Source organism: Sminthopsis crassicaudata, chromosome 5 (genome assembly GCF_048593235.1).
Source record: "Sminthopsis crassicaudata isolate SCR6 chromosome 5, ASM4859323v1, whole genome shotgun sequence".
Taxonomy (NCBI): Eukaryota; Metazoa; Chordata; class Mammalia; order Dasyuromorphia; family Dasyuridae; genus Sminthopsis; species Sminthopsis crassicaudata.
This window is the reverse complement of record NC_133621.1, coordinates 201,446,740-201,460,491: the sequence shown is the minus strand read 5'-3', so window position 1 is coordinate 201,460,491 and position 13,752 is coordinate 201,446,740. Positions and strand designations below refer to the sequence as shown.

The 13,752-nt window shown below is 33.5% G+C and overlaps 1 protein-coding gene across 1 annotated transcript in view; it reads left to right on the top strand.

Moving 5' to 3' along the window:
- ARID2 (AT-rich interaction domain 2) overlaps nt 1-13,752 on the top strand; it is a 192,344-nt gene that overhangs the window by 116,063 nt on the left and 62,529 nt on the right.

Sequence of the window (13,752 nt, the reverse complement as noted above, 5' to 3'; positions counted from 1 at the left end):
GTTATACAAACAAATACAGTTACCTGCCCCATAACTACAAAGGTTTTTAGACAGATAAATCTTAGGAAAATTTTCTTATCTAGTCGTTCCAAATTAACTTATCTAATTTTTCCAGTCTTTTAACTTGTACCAAAAAGGTAGAGGGTTTTTGTTTGCCTTCAGAGAATAATATAGCCTTTTGTATTATTAATAGCATGTACATATGAGAAAATTATAAACTGTCCTCATAACAGTTGATAAATATATACATCTAACTGTTGGGATCCTTTATAGCAGTGGTCCTCAAACTTTTTAAATGGGGGGCCAGTTCATTGTCCCTCAGACTGTTGGAGGGCTGGACTATAGTAAAAACAAAAACTCACATCTGGCCCGTGGGCTGTAGTTTGAGAACTCCTGCTCTGTAACTTCTCTAGTCATTTGAAGTATTTTCTCATCTAAAGTTCATAACATATGTGTCTCTTCCCCAAAGTACATATCTAGTTTAATTGGGGGTATGTAGAGAATTTGATTGTAAAAATTACTAATCAGATGAGTGTTAAAAATAAGGATATCAAACTAACTTTTACTCTAACTGACACAATCATTTTACCAGTGAAAATAAGCCCAATTACATTTATCTAAATTTAGATTATGGAGGTTCTATTGATTTTGCAATTAATATCAATCTAAATAAAATTATCACTTTAGTGGTTGACCAAGGGCAACTTGGGGAAGGGGCAATTAAGGAAGGGAGGAGAGAGAGAGAGAGAGAGAGAGAGAGAGAGAGAGAGAGAGAGAGAGAGAGAGAGAGAGAGAGAGAGAGAGAGAGAGAGAGAGAGAGAGAGAGAGGTGTGTGTGTGTATGCATGTGTGCATGTATGTGTGTAAATATTTGAAAGTATATTAAACTTTAGTTATTTCATTGGTATAAATATAGGAAGATATATTAATTGTTTATTAATAATTGCTATAGTGGCTATAATAAAATTTTAAAATAAAATGGATATTTTTCAGCCGTTAAGTTTTATACATTCTGAATTATGAGTTCAGTGTTGAAAGCATACTATATAAGTGTGATTGCTAAAATAACTATAGAGTTTTAGGAAATCCTTTATACTTTAGTTCTTAATCATTGACTTAAAAAAAAATGTGAACTATTCATTCTGTTTAAGGCAAAGAGGAGTTAACAGTATTTTTTGGAACCTATAGTACTTTTTATGAAGCACACAAGACTTTATATTTAGGAATAATATGAATTTGTTTAAATTCTGTTATTTGATCATTTTTATTTTCCTGAATGTAAACACTTGAAATATATCATAAAGATTTATTATTATAGGACTTATTCTAAGTCTTTGCTTACATGTATACATACAATATGCATTTATAATACAAATGAATCTGTTAGTGACTAGTTTTTTTTCATATTCAGCTAATTATTCCTAACAAATGAAAATGAAATTTCAATTAAAGAGAATATAGGAAGTCGTAAGAAATGTATAAATAAAAATTTATGTTATAAAAAAAAGTTACATCATGGAATAAGGAAAAATATCTGGATGGGGCAATTACTCTCACATTAAAAAGTGATAGTAATATGAATGAAAAAAAATAAAATTTCAGAATTGGGGGATGAAGGTGGTTAACATAAAAGGACTTTTATTGACAGGTTTGAATAGCATACTTTAATGGTTAATAAATTTTGCATTTAAAAATAGCCCCAGTGTTTTATAAAATCTATTTTTCCAGTGATTTTACATTTAGTTGAATTTTTGGTATGAATATTTATAGGAAAATTTAATTTAAAAAGATGGGTTTTAAGTATATAAATGTTTTTAAGGGAGCTTTAACTTTGTAGAAGCTTATTTTGTGGTATAATAATACAGTATAGTAAATACAAAAAGTATTATTAACACTTTACGAGGAAAATTATTGACAGAGAAGTTATGACTTATAGAAGATAAGTAAATTACAATTTGCAAAAACAGGTATAAGTTCAAGAAGAATTCATAACTCTTGATTGTCTTTTTAAATATAAATATTCAGAAATATTTTCTTATTCATTTTTTCAAATATAATATAGCAAATATAGTACATGATTTTTTAGGAAGCCCTTCAAAATTCGTTCTTTATTATATCCTGGCCACTCATTTATGCTTACTTCCAGCTATTATATTATAGTTCCTGGTGTATTCAATACTTTTCTATAAATTTGACTGTGGTTAATGTGCAAATTAAAAATTTCAATGTAGTTTCTGCCCTCTCAGTATACACCAGTATTCAGCATTAGGGTTTTTTTGTTTTGTTTTGTTATTTGATGAATGATCGTCAACAACAATTGTAAGCCAGTTTTAAGACTTAGAAAAGGTCTTAAAATTCTTATTGATTGCCTACATTTATTTTTCCCATTTCTAGTTTCATCAACCCTTGAATAAATTCTTTGTACCACCAAAAGATTAATTTTCTATGGCTTAGCTTGGTCTCTGCAATCTCACTACTAATTACTTATCTTCCATTATTACCTTACCTAGCCCCTGTTGGCCCCACAACATAGAATGTTGATTGTTCCATGAACATTCTCTGTACTTTGTACTATACTTCTCTTTCTGCATCTTCAGCCCTCCTGCAAATTTCCATCATTCAAAATCTATCTTATCCTCTGTAGCCTAGTTCAAAAATTAGTTTCTTTACCCTTTCTCCTCTACCAGAAGTGGTCTTTCCTATCTCCAATAGCACTTTTTATCTTTTCTAGCAGTGTGGTGCTGTGGAAAGAGCCTGAACTTGGGGTCAGGAGCAAACCTGGGTAAGAATACCCTTTCCGACACTTTCCAGCCATGGTACCATGGACTTACCACTTAAATTCTCTTATTTCAGTTTCCTTATCTGCTAAATGGGGATAATAATGCCTGTACTAGTTACTTGACTTGATTGTTGTGAGGATCAGATAAGAATAAAAAGAGGTTTGTAAGAATTTAAATAGTTTTTTTTTTGTTTGGTTGGTTTTTTTGTTTTTTGATTTATGAAACAAAATCAATTTTAAGTGATATCACCCATTGGCACATATTGCCTTATACGAGAGTGATTGTGTATGTATCTTAACTCTCCCGAAGGACAGGATGATGTTTTTAGTTTTGTTCCTCTGTTTCTCTCCTCATCTCCGTCGTCTTCTTCTCTCCTTACTCACCTTTCACCTTATACACAAGTGCCTTCCATAAAGCAAGAACTTCATACTTATTCTTGATACTTCTTGAGTGAATAGAGATAAAGAAATTGGTGGCCCAATTCCTTAAGAATCTTCAGTATAATAAATGTCTTTTTTTTTTTTTCTTCTTTATGTGAGGCAACAGTTAAAATACTGCTTGCTACATCTCTTAGGGAACCTACCTATTTTTTCATGAAAGCCCTTATTCTCTTTGCTCAAAATGGAATTGGATTCTATGCTTTAATAGTCAATTTTGATCAATTTGCTAAATAAGAATTATAATCTAGCTAGTTGCTCTCAAAAATATCAAAGACAATAAATTTGGACAAATAAATAACTTGTCATTTTGAGTGACAGTAATTATGTCACTTCAAAGGAAGGCAGAATAACAAAGAACCTTACCCAGCTCTAAGGAAATTGCCTCAGACTCTTATTAGCCATGTGACATTAAACAAATGACTTTATCTAACTATACTTCAGTTTACTCATATACATAATGTATGGTTTTAAGTAAATGATGTGCTTCAAGTTCTCTGCCAGTTCTGAAAATCTGTGATTAAAATCAACACATGCTGATGTAGGAGCACTTTTGACTGGTAATTGTCTATAAAGGTCAGCTTTTGTTTTCTTCCTAGAAGTTAAAGAAAGGAAGAAATTTTTCAAGAATGATAAAAAGAACAGCTAAGGCATGAAAGTAGTAAAAGATAGAATCAGAAAAGAGTAGACACAACGAAAGAATAGTTTGTAATAAAGAGACACTAAATAAAATATACACTGTGAAAAGACAAATAGCCACATGCAGTTCAGAACTATACCATTAAGGGCATACGTATATTGCCAAACATTTGTAGTAGACATTGGAACTATTTTATACAGGTTTGTTATTAGAGGACTTTTCTTTTGTTTACTAACTCGTGTACATAAAATATACATTAATAATACAATAATAAAAATAACACAGCTACAAATGAATTCATTAATATGTAGTATTTTCCTATTCAATTAATCCTAACAAATGAAGGTGACATATCAATTAAAGAGGAGATAGAGAAAGTTGTAAGAAGTGTATAAATAAAAATTTCTTATGAAAAAAAGAGTTATATCATGGAGTAAGAGGAATTACTTGGATGGGGAAATTATTATTAAGTATAAAAGTGATTGCAATTATGAGAGAAAAAATGTCAGAATTGGGAATTTGGGGATAAGAGATACTTCTAACTAGCACACTTTGGTATTGTTAGGTTAATAATTTTTGCATTGAAAAATAGCCTTAAAGTTTTATAAAAGCAATTTTTTCATTTAGAGAAATTGTTGGTATGAATATTTGTAGGAAAATTTAATTGAAAAAGATGGCTTTTAAAATGAAGGTATGCTAGCTGATATCATTAAGTAGTCAGGAGAATATTTGGATCTAGGAATTAATAGGTATGAAGGACTCTTTGTGTGGAACTTTTTTCTGCTAGTGATACTGGTAGTTTGTTACTTATTTGTCTGAAGCACTTAGAAGTAAAGTAATTATTTGCCCATGGTTTCTTAGATAAATACGAGTCTGAAACAGGATATGAACCCGTGCTTTCCTGATAGCAAGACTGGCCTTCTATCTACTACACCACACTATGCAAAATTACCACTTAAGTAATCCCTCATTTTGTTACATGTCATTTATGTTTGTGACTATTTTTTATTCATAGCAGAGCACAAACATTTAAAAAACAGAGTTTTATATATAGAGACTTCTTGATTTATGTAAATTCAACTTAATGTCAAGAATTCTAAAAGAAATCCACATTCAAAATAACTCAACAACCCCCAAACCCTAGATCAACTGTACTGTATAGTACTGTGTTCTTTCTCCCTACTCCTTGGCTCAACATCACATGGCCTTCCACCTCCAAACCCCCCCCCCCAAAAAAAAACAAACAACAACAACAAAAAAAACCAAGTAAAATCAGATTGGGGAGCTTGGCTTGAGAGGAGGCCTTTGTCTGTCTTCTCTCCATTTTCACTTGGGTACTGTGTTTGTTCTCACCTCCTGTATGTCACACCTGTTCTCTCCTGTCCTCTGTGCCCGTGTCTGGCCCCCAGTACACCTGGGCCATTGGGTATTCTTCCTTTAGCTTCCTGCAGCTCCCCCAAGTGTTCCCTTATCTAGCTCTCACTTCTCTGTCCCTAGCTTCTTGTACCAGGTACTAGCCCTTCTCTCTCCACAAACATGGGACCCCTTCCTGCCTTACCTCTGACTCTTCCTTTCTTCCTGCCCATCTATAGGCAAATTCATGTTAAATTAAAATCACTTTATGTAGAGGTCTAAGGAACAGTCTGCTTACATGACTTTATCAGAGTTACAAGGGACTTTAGAAGTCCCCTATCCCACCTGTACCAGAAACGGAATACATTCTACAGCACATTTGACAGATCATTATATAGCATTTAGTTGCTGATAATGAATTTAGCATGTCCTAAAGTAGATGACTTTCCTTTGGATAGTGCTGCTAGTTGCTGGGAAGAAGTTTTTGATAAGGAATTGAAATTAGTCTTTTGCCACTTCTAACTGTTACTCCTGGGGGTCAAGTACAAGTCTGATTCCTCTTTCACAGCATAATCCATCTGTTGTGTCCACAAAGCTTTCTCCTATTAAAGCTAAATATCCTCAGTCTTTTCAAATAAAATTTCTGTGGAATACTTTGTAGATCATTCACCATTCTTATCACTGTTCTTTTGATGTGTTCCAATTTGTCAACATCCTTCCTAAAATGTGGCTTCTAAAACTATGGAAAATATATGATACTTTTCAGAAAAATTTTGCAAAAAATACTGATATTTTATTGATGTGTAAGCTATCATATTTGGGACATTTGACTAAAGTGACTCATTCCTCAAAACTTCCAGATGCTGTTTAAAAAATTTAAAGTATTTCTTCTATATCTAAACTTTTATTAGATTAAAAGAGAAAGATGTAGTCTAGTAGTGAACTTGATGATAAGAACATCTGTAATTTATTTGTGTTTTATTATTGTTCATGAGAAGGAAGTAAACTTTATATTTCCAAACTAATAATTTGAGATAGTGTATGCTTTGAATTGCTATGCCACTTAAGAACATGCCAAAATATTAAAAGATTTATTGTCACAAGGTATTTCTAGTATTCTTAAGAGCTAATAAGATTAAACTGATTTCATAAAACTATCAAGGAATACCGTGCTTAAGGAAAATTACCTCTTTTTGCCCTTGTAAGCAATGTGGGCTCTGGACACCTGAACATAAACAGTTAATTGAGTCCTTAAAAAGAATTATTAAAAATTTTCCTACTGGAGAGAGAATTTTTCATAAAATGATAAGTACTTTTTGTCTCTTAAATCCTTTAAATCTTGGCCATATTGTTTATTCCCATGTCTTTAACTGACATCTCAATATAAACAATTCTTACATCTTATCTTCAGCCTTGACCTCCTTCAGGTCAAGAGCTATACCACAAACTACCAGGAAGATATCTTAGATGCCTCACCTAAAACTGAACATGTCAAAATCAAGTTTAGTAATTTTTTTCTAAAATAATCTCCTCTTTTTGAGTTTTCTAGTTCTCTCTGGGATCACCAGTTTATTAAGACTTAACATTTTTGAAACTTTGATGTTACCTGTCTTCTCCTTCATTCTCCTCTTCTATATCTAATGTTATTAAATCATTTTGCTTCTATCAGAATAATATGTCCTAATCATCTCACTTCCATTTTTCATCTTTTCACTACCAACCTTATATAAGCCATTATTACCTCTGTTTGGACAATTGAAAAAGACTCCATTCTTCCAAAATTAGTCTTTCATATCATTTCATTGATTAATCTCTTTTAGATTTATCTTCCTTATATATGGTTATGGTCATATCACTGCTCAAAACCTTTAAATGCTTTCTTATTGCCTAATGAACAAAATTCAAACTCTTTAGCTAAATATTCAACATCTTCTACCATCCAGGCCCATCTGCCTTTCTGATTTTATTTCATATTACTTGCCATGTAATCATACCTTTCCATCCTCTATACTTTTGCTTACATTATTCCTTTCTCTCCTGCACACCAGACCTTTTACTTAGCTCAAATGCAGTCTCCTTTAGGAATCTTTTCCCAATACCAATGAAATCACAGATTGTCTCTATCCTTATTTCATTTTATATAGTCATCTTTAAAAAGTATAACTGATAAAAAAAAATTTTTGAAAGTTTTTTGTTGGCAAATTATCTGTGGTAATAGAACTGATTTTACTGTCTTCCTGTTGCTAGAACTGAGTAGCAAAGTGACGTAGTGCCAGGCCTGGAATCAGGAAGACTCCGCTTCCTAAATTCAGATTTGCCTCAGATAATTTACTAGCTGTGTGATCCTGGTTAAGTCACTTCACTTTGTAAACAAGTTTCCTCCTTTCCAAAATGAGCTAGAGAAGGGATTGGCAAACCAACTCTAGGATCTTTGCAAGTCCCCTCCAGCAAAAACAAATACAACAAAGAACTAAAACAAACAAACAAAAAACAAACAATGGAATCACAGGACTGAAATAACTGAACAACAACAAAATGCAATGTGCTTGAAATACTTGTTGCAGGATACTTTCCTGCATGTTTATTTTTATTTCACTATGCAGTCTATAGCTTGAACTATGTAAACTAAAACATTTACTTATGTTTCGCATTCCGGAGAAGATCTGAACAAAATGCTGAGAGTAGTTACTTATTTCTGAGACTAAGATTAGACATTAGGCACATTGTGCCCATCTGTCATCTCTTCATTACAAGAGAGAGATGTATACTCCCCTACTTAATCTGGAAAGCTGGGGAGCTACAGGCTTTTTTTAGGTGAAGAAGGGCTTAAAGGCAGTGGATCTCAAAACTCTTTCAGGTAAGGAATCCATGTTCTGGAATGCATTAATTTTTCCTTCTTATTTTTACTGCTATTTACAAAGTTTCTGACAATGCATCTGTTACCAGGACGCAAACTCAATTAAGAGAGGTATTTATTTAGTTATTTAGCAATATATTTTAGAATACAATTCAAAATTTCAACAACTTTAAAAAAGAGAAACAAACGTGTGATTTCATTCTTGTTAGGGAACTCGCTGGGAAGAAACTCACTTGTATTATTACTGATGTCAGTTCTTATGTATTTAGAGGCTTACAGGATTGTCTGGGGCATTCACAGATTAAATGACTTGTCCAAAGGAACATAGAATGTCAGGCAGGCAGGATCTGACACTAGATCATCTTAAGTTTGAGTCTGTATCTATATCTACTATAGCATTATACCTGTCTTTAGCAAACTTGTGCAAATACCATAAATGTTTTATTTTAACCAATGCCTTTTGAACTTCTTTGTTGTCATTTAAATATCATATATTTTACTTTAATACAATATCTCGTTATAATGGCACTTAAAAATTCATTTTGCTAATCATTTTCAAAAGTTTGTGTGTCTATTGTGATTTTTTTACCTATTGATTTACTTATCATCACTCTTAATCATCAGATCAAAAATATTATTGAAAGATAATGTCTTGATGCCCTCCGGTAGGCTATATATAAGTGTAAATGGTATTTTCATTTCCCCTAATGGTAAATTAGTTTGAGTTAAGAAATGTGAATGCATAATTTTTTACCAAATGACAAAAAAAAATTTTAATTTCTGATTAGTGCATTCTTATTAAAGTAAGACTTGTTAATGGGTTTCTATGAGATGACAAAGAAGTTAAGACTGCACAGAGTATTGAAATGGAATAATATTACACTGCATATTGGAAGGTTGATAGTCTAATAATAAAATGTTACTTCATATAAATTCATTTAATTTATCTGAATTGGTTTCCTTATTTGTGAATAATATGTTTAAATTTATATAGTACTTTAGAATATGCAGAAGGTTTTTTCTTACAATCTTATGATAATATTAATTTTATTCCCATTTTGCAATGAAGGAACTGAGACACAAAAATTAAGTGACTTCTTACTCTTAAACATTTCCTTACTAAATGTGTAAGACTTAGCATTGCCTATTTGAAAAGTAGTATTTTGTGATATTCTTAAGATAAAGGCTTTAAAAATTAAAATTGTTTAAATTATGTTGTTTTCAGAAATAAATAAAATACCATTTTGATTCTATTATTTCAAATTAACTGTCAAAAATAAGGATAGAGCCCTGCCCCCATATATCAGTCTTCTCAGTGGCTCTGTAGCAGAAATGATGGGCTGCGATTTGATTGTCTGGAAGTTTCCAGATTTGGTGATGAGTAGTCTCCTGAAAATTCTTCCAATTTCAAGAGCATGCCCCATTTATTTTTATGAATGAAGATATGGAGAATCCCCAAATAATCCCTTGTCTTCTAAGTATTATCAACAGCCATCAAGTATATCCAGTCTGTTCACATCAGCCCAGGTCTCTGTAAGCTTGTTGTCGACATTAAAGGCAATGCAACAAATTTCCAAAGATGATCAAACATACTGAAATCATTTTGATGTTGTCTGTCCCCACAGCAAAGATTAGTGCATATCACAAAGTCACAGGATCACTAAGATTCTAGGTTGTTAATAGGGCAACTTTGAATACCCTGCTGACAGAAACATTCCTGAACCATGTAAAGGCCTATATAGAGAAATGCTTCTTTCCACACTGGCAATTAGGATATTAAGGGACATTCCTTTGATTGAAGAATGATCTCAAAGAGAAATAGAGGCAGCTGCTTGAAAAGCGTTCCACATAAGCGTTCTGACCTTCAAGCTGATTTTCCAAGAAATTGTACTGAATGCTTTCCTGCTCCAGCTCAAGATGATTGGCATCAAGAAATTGCAGAATAGTGCCCTAGAGAATTTCCAGATGTGTGTCAGGAGTTTTGTTCAAAGAACTTCTTTTGCTTGGCTCCAAATTTAGCCAAAAAAAATAAACCTCTTCCATCATTGCCTTGCTGAATGTTGAAGTAAAACTGAAAGTTGAAAAGAATAATTCAGAAGTCTGGCTCTATACAGTGGAGGATTACTAAGCCATTTAAAACTCACATCCTTTCAAGGAAGTTAGGGAAGATTAAGGAGCCTAAGTTATCTTGTCTGAACTTCCCACTGGGAACATAACCTACTTGGTATTTGGCTGCCTAGGACATATTCTTTGCTGACCAAGTGTAGTTCAGAGGACAGTCATGGTCTTGGAGGTTCCATTCAGATCACTGTCAATGCTAATCCCACATATTCTGGGCAACCATTATCTCCTCGGAAAGATACAGATCATTGATGAGATGTAATTTCCTTACTGGCTGTTTAAAAAGACAAAAACTGCATGATTATCGTGCAAGCTGGAACTCAGTTGTTCACCAAGGAAACAGGCATGTACCTTCATGATGTTGATGGCTCCCAGAAGGCCATCAAGAATGACTTTGGTGTCTAGGAGCAGTGAGATCAAAGTAGTGTTCCATACCTAGCTGAGATGTTACTGTAGGATCAGCCAAGCAACAGCTGCTTATTGGTGTTTGGGCTAAATCCCCAGAGATGTTTGATGTCACCAGCATCCTTAATTATTCTTCAGGCCTGCATGCCCTGCATGATATATGGGTACAGATATCAACCATGACACGAATATCACTGGCCATGGCACCCATCACTGTGCTGAGAGATGGTTCTGAGCCATGTCCCTTATTGTGTCAATGAGTGAGACCAGTCAAGGTGGAGTCACTACACTAAGGTCTTCTCCATCCAATCTCTCTTCAGGGGCGGGAGGGAGGGGGGAGACAGTTAGTCGGTATTGAAAGGGAAGAAGTTACAAATGGACCTGGCTATTTAAATAGCTCAGATGCTTAGCAAGAGTTTTTTTCTTTACAAAATTTCTCAATGCTATTATTTTTCCCCCCACAATCTCCAATTTTTCTTATGGAATGCTTCTATTATATATCAGGAAAAATTCTAATTCTTAGTAAGAATTTATAATTTCAGTGTCATTAATTTATATTTGGTACTCTGAACTACTAGACTGTTGTTTCTTTCATTAGTCCTTTATATTTCATCTAAATTACATTTTCTATATTTACTGTGATCAGTAAACTAAGCATTTTTTAACATCAACTATATGCTTGGCATTGCCTTCAATGTTCTACCTAGGAAAGCAAGATATATGCATATAAATTAATATGAAATATATACAAGATAAATTTATTAGGATAAGTTACAAGAAATGAGTACTAGAAATTTGGTATTAAGAAGGGTTTCATATAGGTGGTGGCCCTGGCTTTTTGGTTTTGAAGAGGCTGGTATAAGGAGGAGATACATTGAGAACATTGGGGATAACCTATACAATGTAGACATGTCCTGTATGAGAAACAGATCAGTTTGGTTAGCTGATGTACTTGGCAAAGAAGTAAAGTAAATTCAGAATGGCTGAGTGTATAAAGAGGTGTAATGTTTAATAAGCTTGAAAAGTAGACTGGGCCTAGATTACAAAGGGCTTTAAATGATCCCAGAGGTGCTGGTGCTTTATATTCAGGGGAGGCACATGGCAACACCTATGCTGCAGGAATACTACTTTGCTATTTGTGTTGAGGATATATTGACAAAGGGGAGAGACAAAGGAAACTAAAAACTTTATATTAAGTTTGGATTTGGCATTTGTGTAACTGCTTCCCCTCCAGCAGTCTTCCATCCAGCTAAAATGGCTTTCTCTTTGTTTCTCACTCACATTTTTTTTTTTTTTTTTTTGGTTCATCTCCTGTCTCCCATGTCTGTCTGTCCCCCATTCCTGGAATGCACTCCCATCTGTCAGCCTTTTAGGTGAAGTGCAAGTACCCCTACTGGGTGAAGCTTCTCCTGACCTCATTCATTCTTAGGGGCCTCTAGGTGCAGCAAGGAATCAAGTCCTGAACAGAAAGATGCGAGCTTACGTCTGGAGTCATGCATTTAGTAGTTTTGTGGCATTGGAAAAGTCACTTAACTTTTATGTGCCTCAGTTTCCTCAACTATTAAATGGGGATAATAGTAGCACCTACCTTCTAGGGTTGTGTGAATCTCAAGATAGAAGTTAAGTGCTTGGCATAGTGCCTGGCACTACATAAATACTATTATTATTACATTAGTGCCTGTTTGCTAAAACTACCTTGTATTTAACTGATTTGTATTTCCTTTTTACATATTTTTTATATATCCTGGTATAAGTCTTTATTTCCTCCAATAGAATTTAAGTTCCTTGTCAACAAGAATTGTTTTATTTATTATATGTGTAATCCCAATGCTCATACAATGTCTGGCACATAATAGGTAGTTAATAAGTGCTTATTGATTGGATAGTAACAAAATGAATATAGTGAATGTGCACTCATAATTCAATGAATTTCGTAGGGAAAAGAAGAGGGAAAAAAATGATAGCTCCAAGGGATAAAAGTCAAGGATAAGCTTTACTTAATATGGGAAGAGCTAGAAAAGAAAAAAATAAAAGTATAATTTTGGGGTTGTTTGTAGGGTTCAATAGAATGTTTGTTTTTTTAAAATAGAAGGAAATTTTAAAACTTGCATTGTAGGGAGAGGAGAAATGATCAATGGGAAGAGAAAGATCATTTATGTAAGTATTGGAGGAGATATAGCTGACAATACTGCTTGAAGAAGGTAGAAAGAAATGGGATGGAAAGTAAAGAAGCCTGAATAGTCTAATAAGGATGGGAGACATCTCTTTCCTTGAAAAAGAATGGAAAGAGATCAAGACGATACAGAAAAAAATTAAAAGTAGAGAAATGCTTAAGTCTCTGCACAGATGGTCTCTTATATTATTAAAATATATAATGAGGTCATTAGATATGAGGGAAAGGGAGGTAGAATGGTTACTGGAGATTTATAGAAAAGGTAAAGTGTGTAACAATCTCTTTGGAGAAATGTATTACGGAATCAACAAGGCAAGCATAAAAATATTACTGAAGACAGTGAGACCTTAGTTGAATATATAAAAGGCATGAGTTTATAGTGTTCCAGTGAGGAGACTTTTTAGCAACTGTTGGAAGGCCAAACGAAAAGCAGATAACAGATGATAGGGGTGACTTAGAATTAAGGATTTAAATCCGTGGTCCTCAAACTTTTAAAATAGGGGGCCATTCACTGTCCCTCAGACTGTGGGAAGGCCGGACTATAGTAAAAACAAAACCTCACACTCTGTCTCTGCCCTTCAGCCCATTTGCTGTAACTCAGTGGGCTGCATAAACATGTTTGAGAACCCCTGATTTAAATAGTAGAAATCACCAAGTTCAAATAAAACTGGTTGTGATTAAGATTTTGTGATTTTGGAGATGAACTAAGTTCAATAATATGCAGTCTTGACATTACATTTAATTATATGCACAGGAAAAATTTAACTGAATGAAGAATGATTATTATCCAACCTATGATATGTAGTTGGATAATAATTATATGCTTATAGTACTAGTTTACAAGTACATGTATGTCTTGGCAGACTATGCAGACAAACAATAAACTATGCCCAGAAAGAATAGAAGGAAAAAGCAAGTAGGACCAGTTGAATTTGGGAAATGTCCTAGGGCTTTAATTATTCCTAGCTTCTCACAGAAACAAAGCCA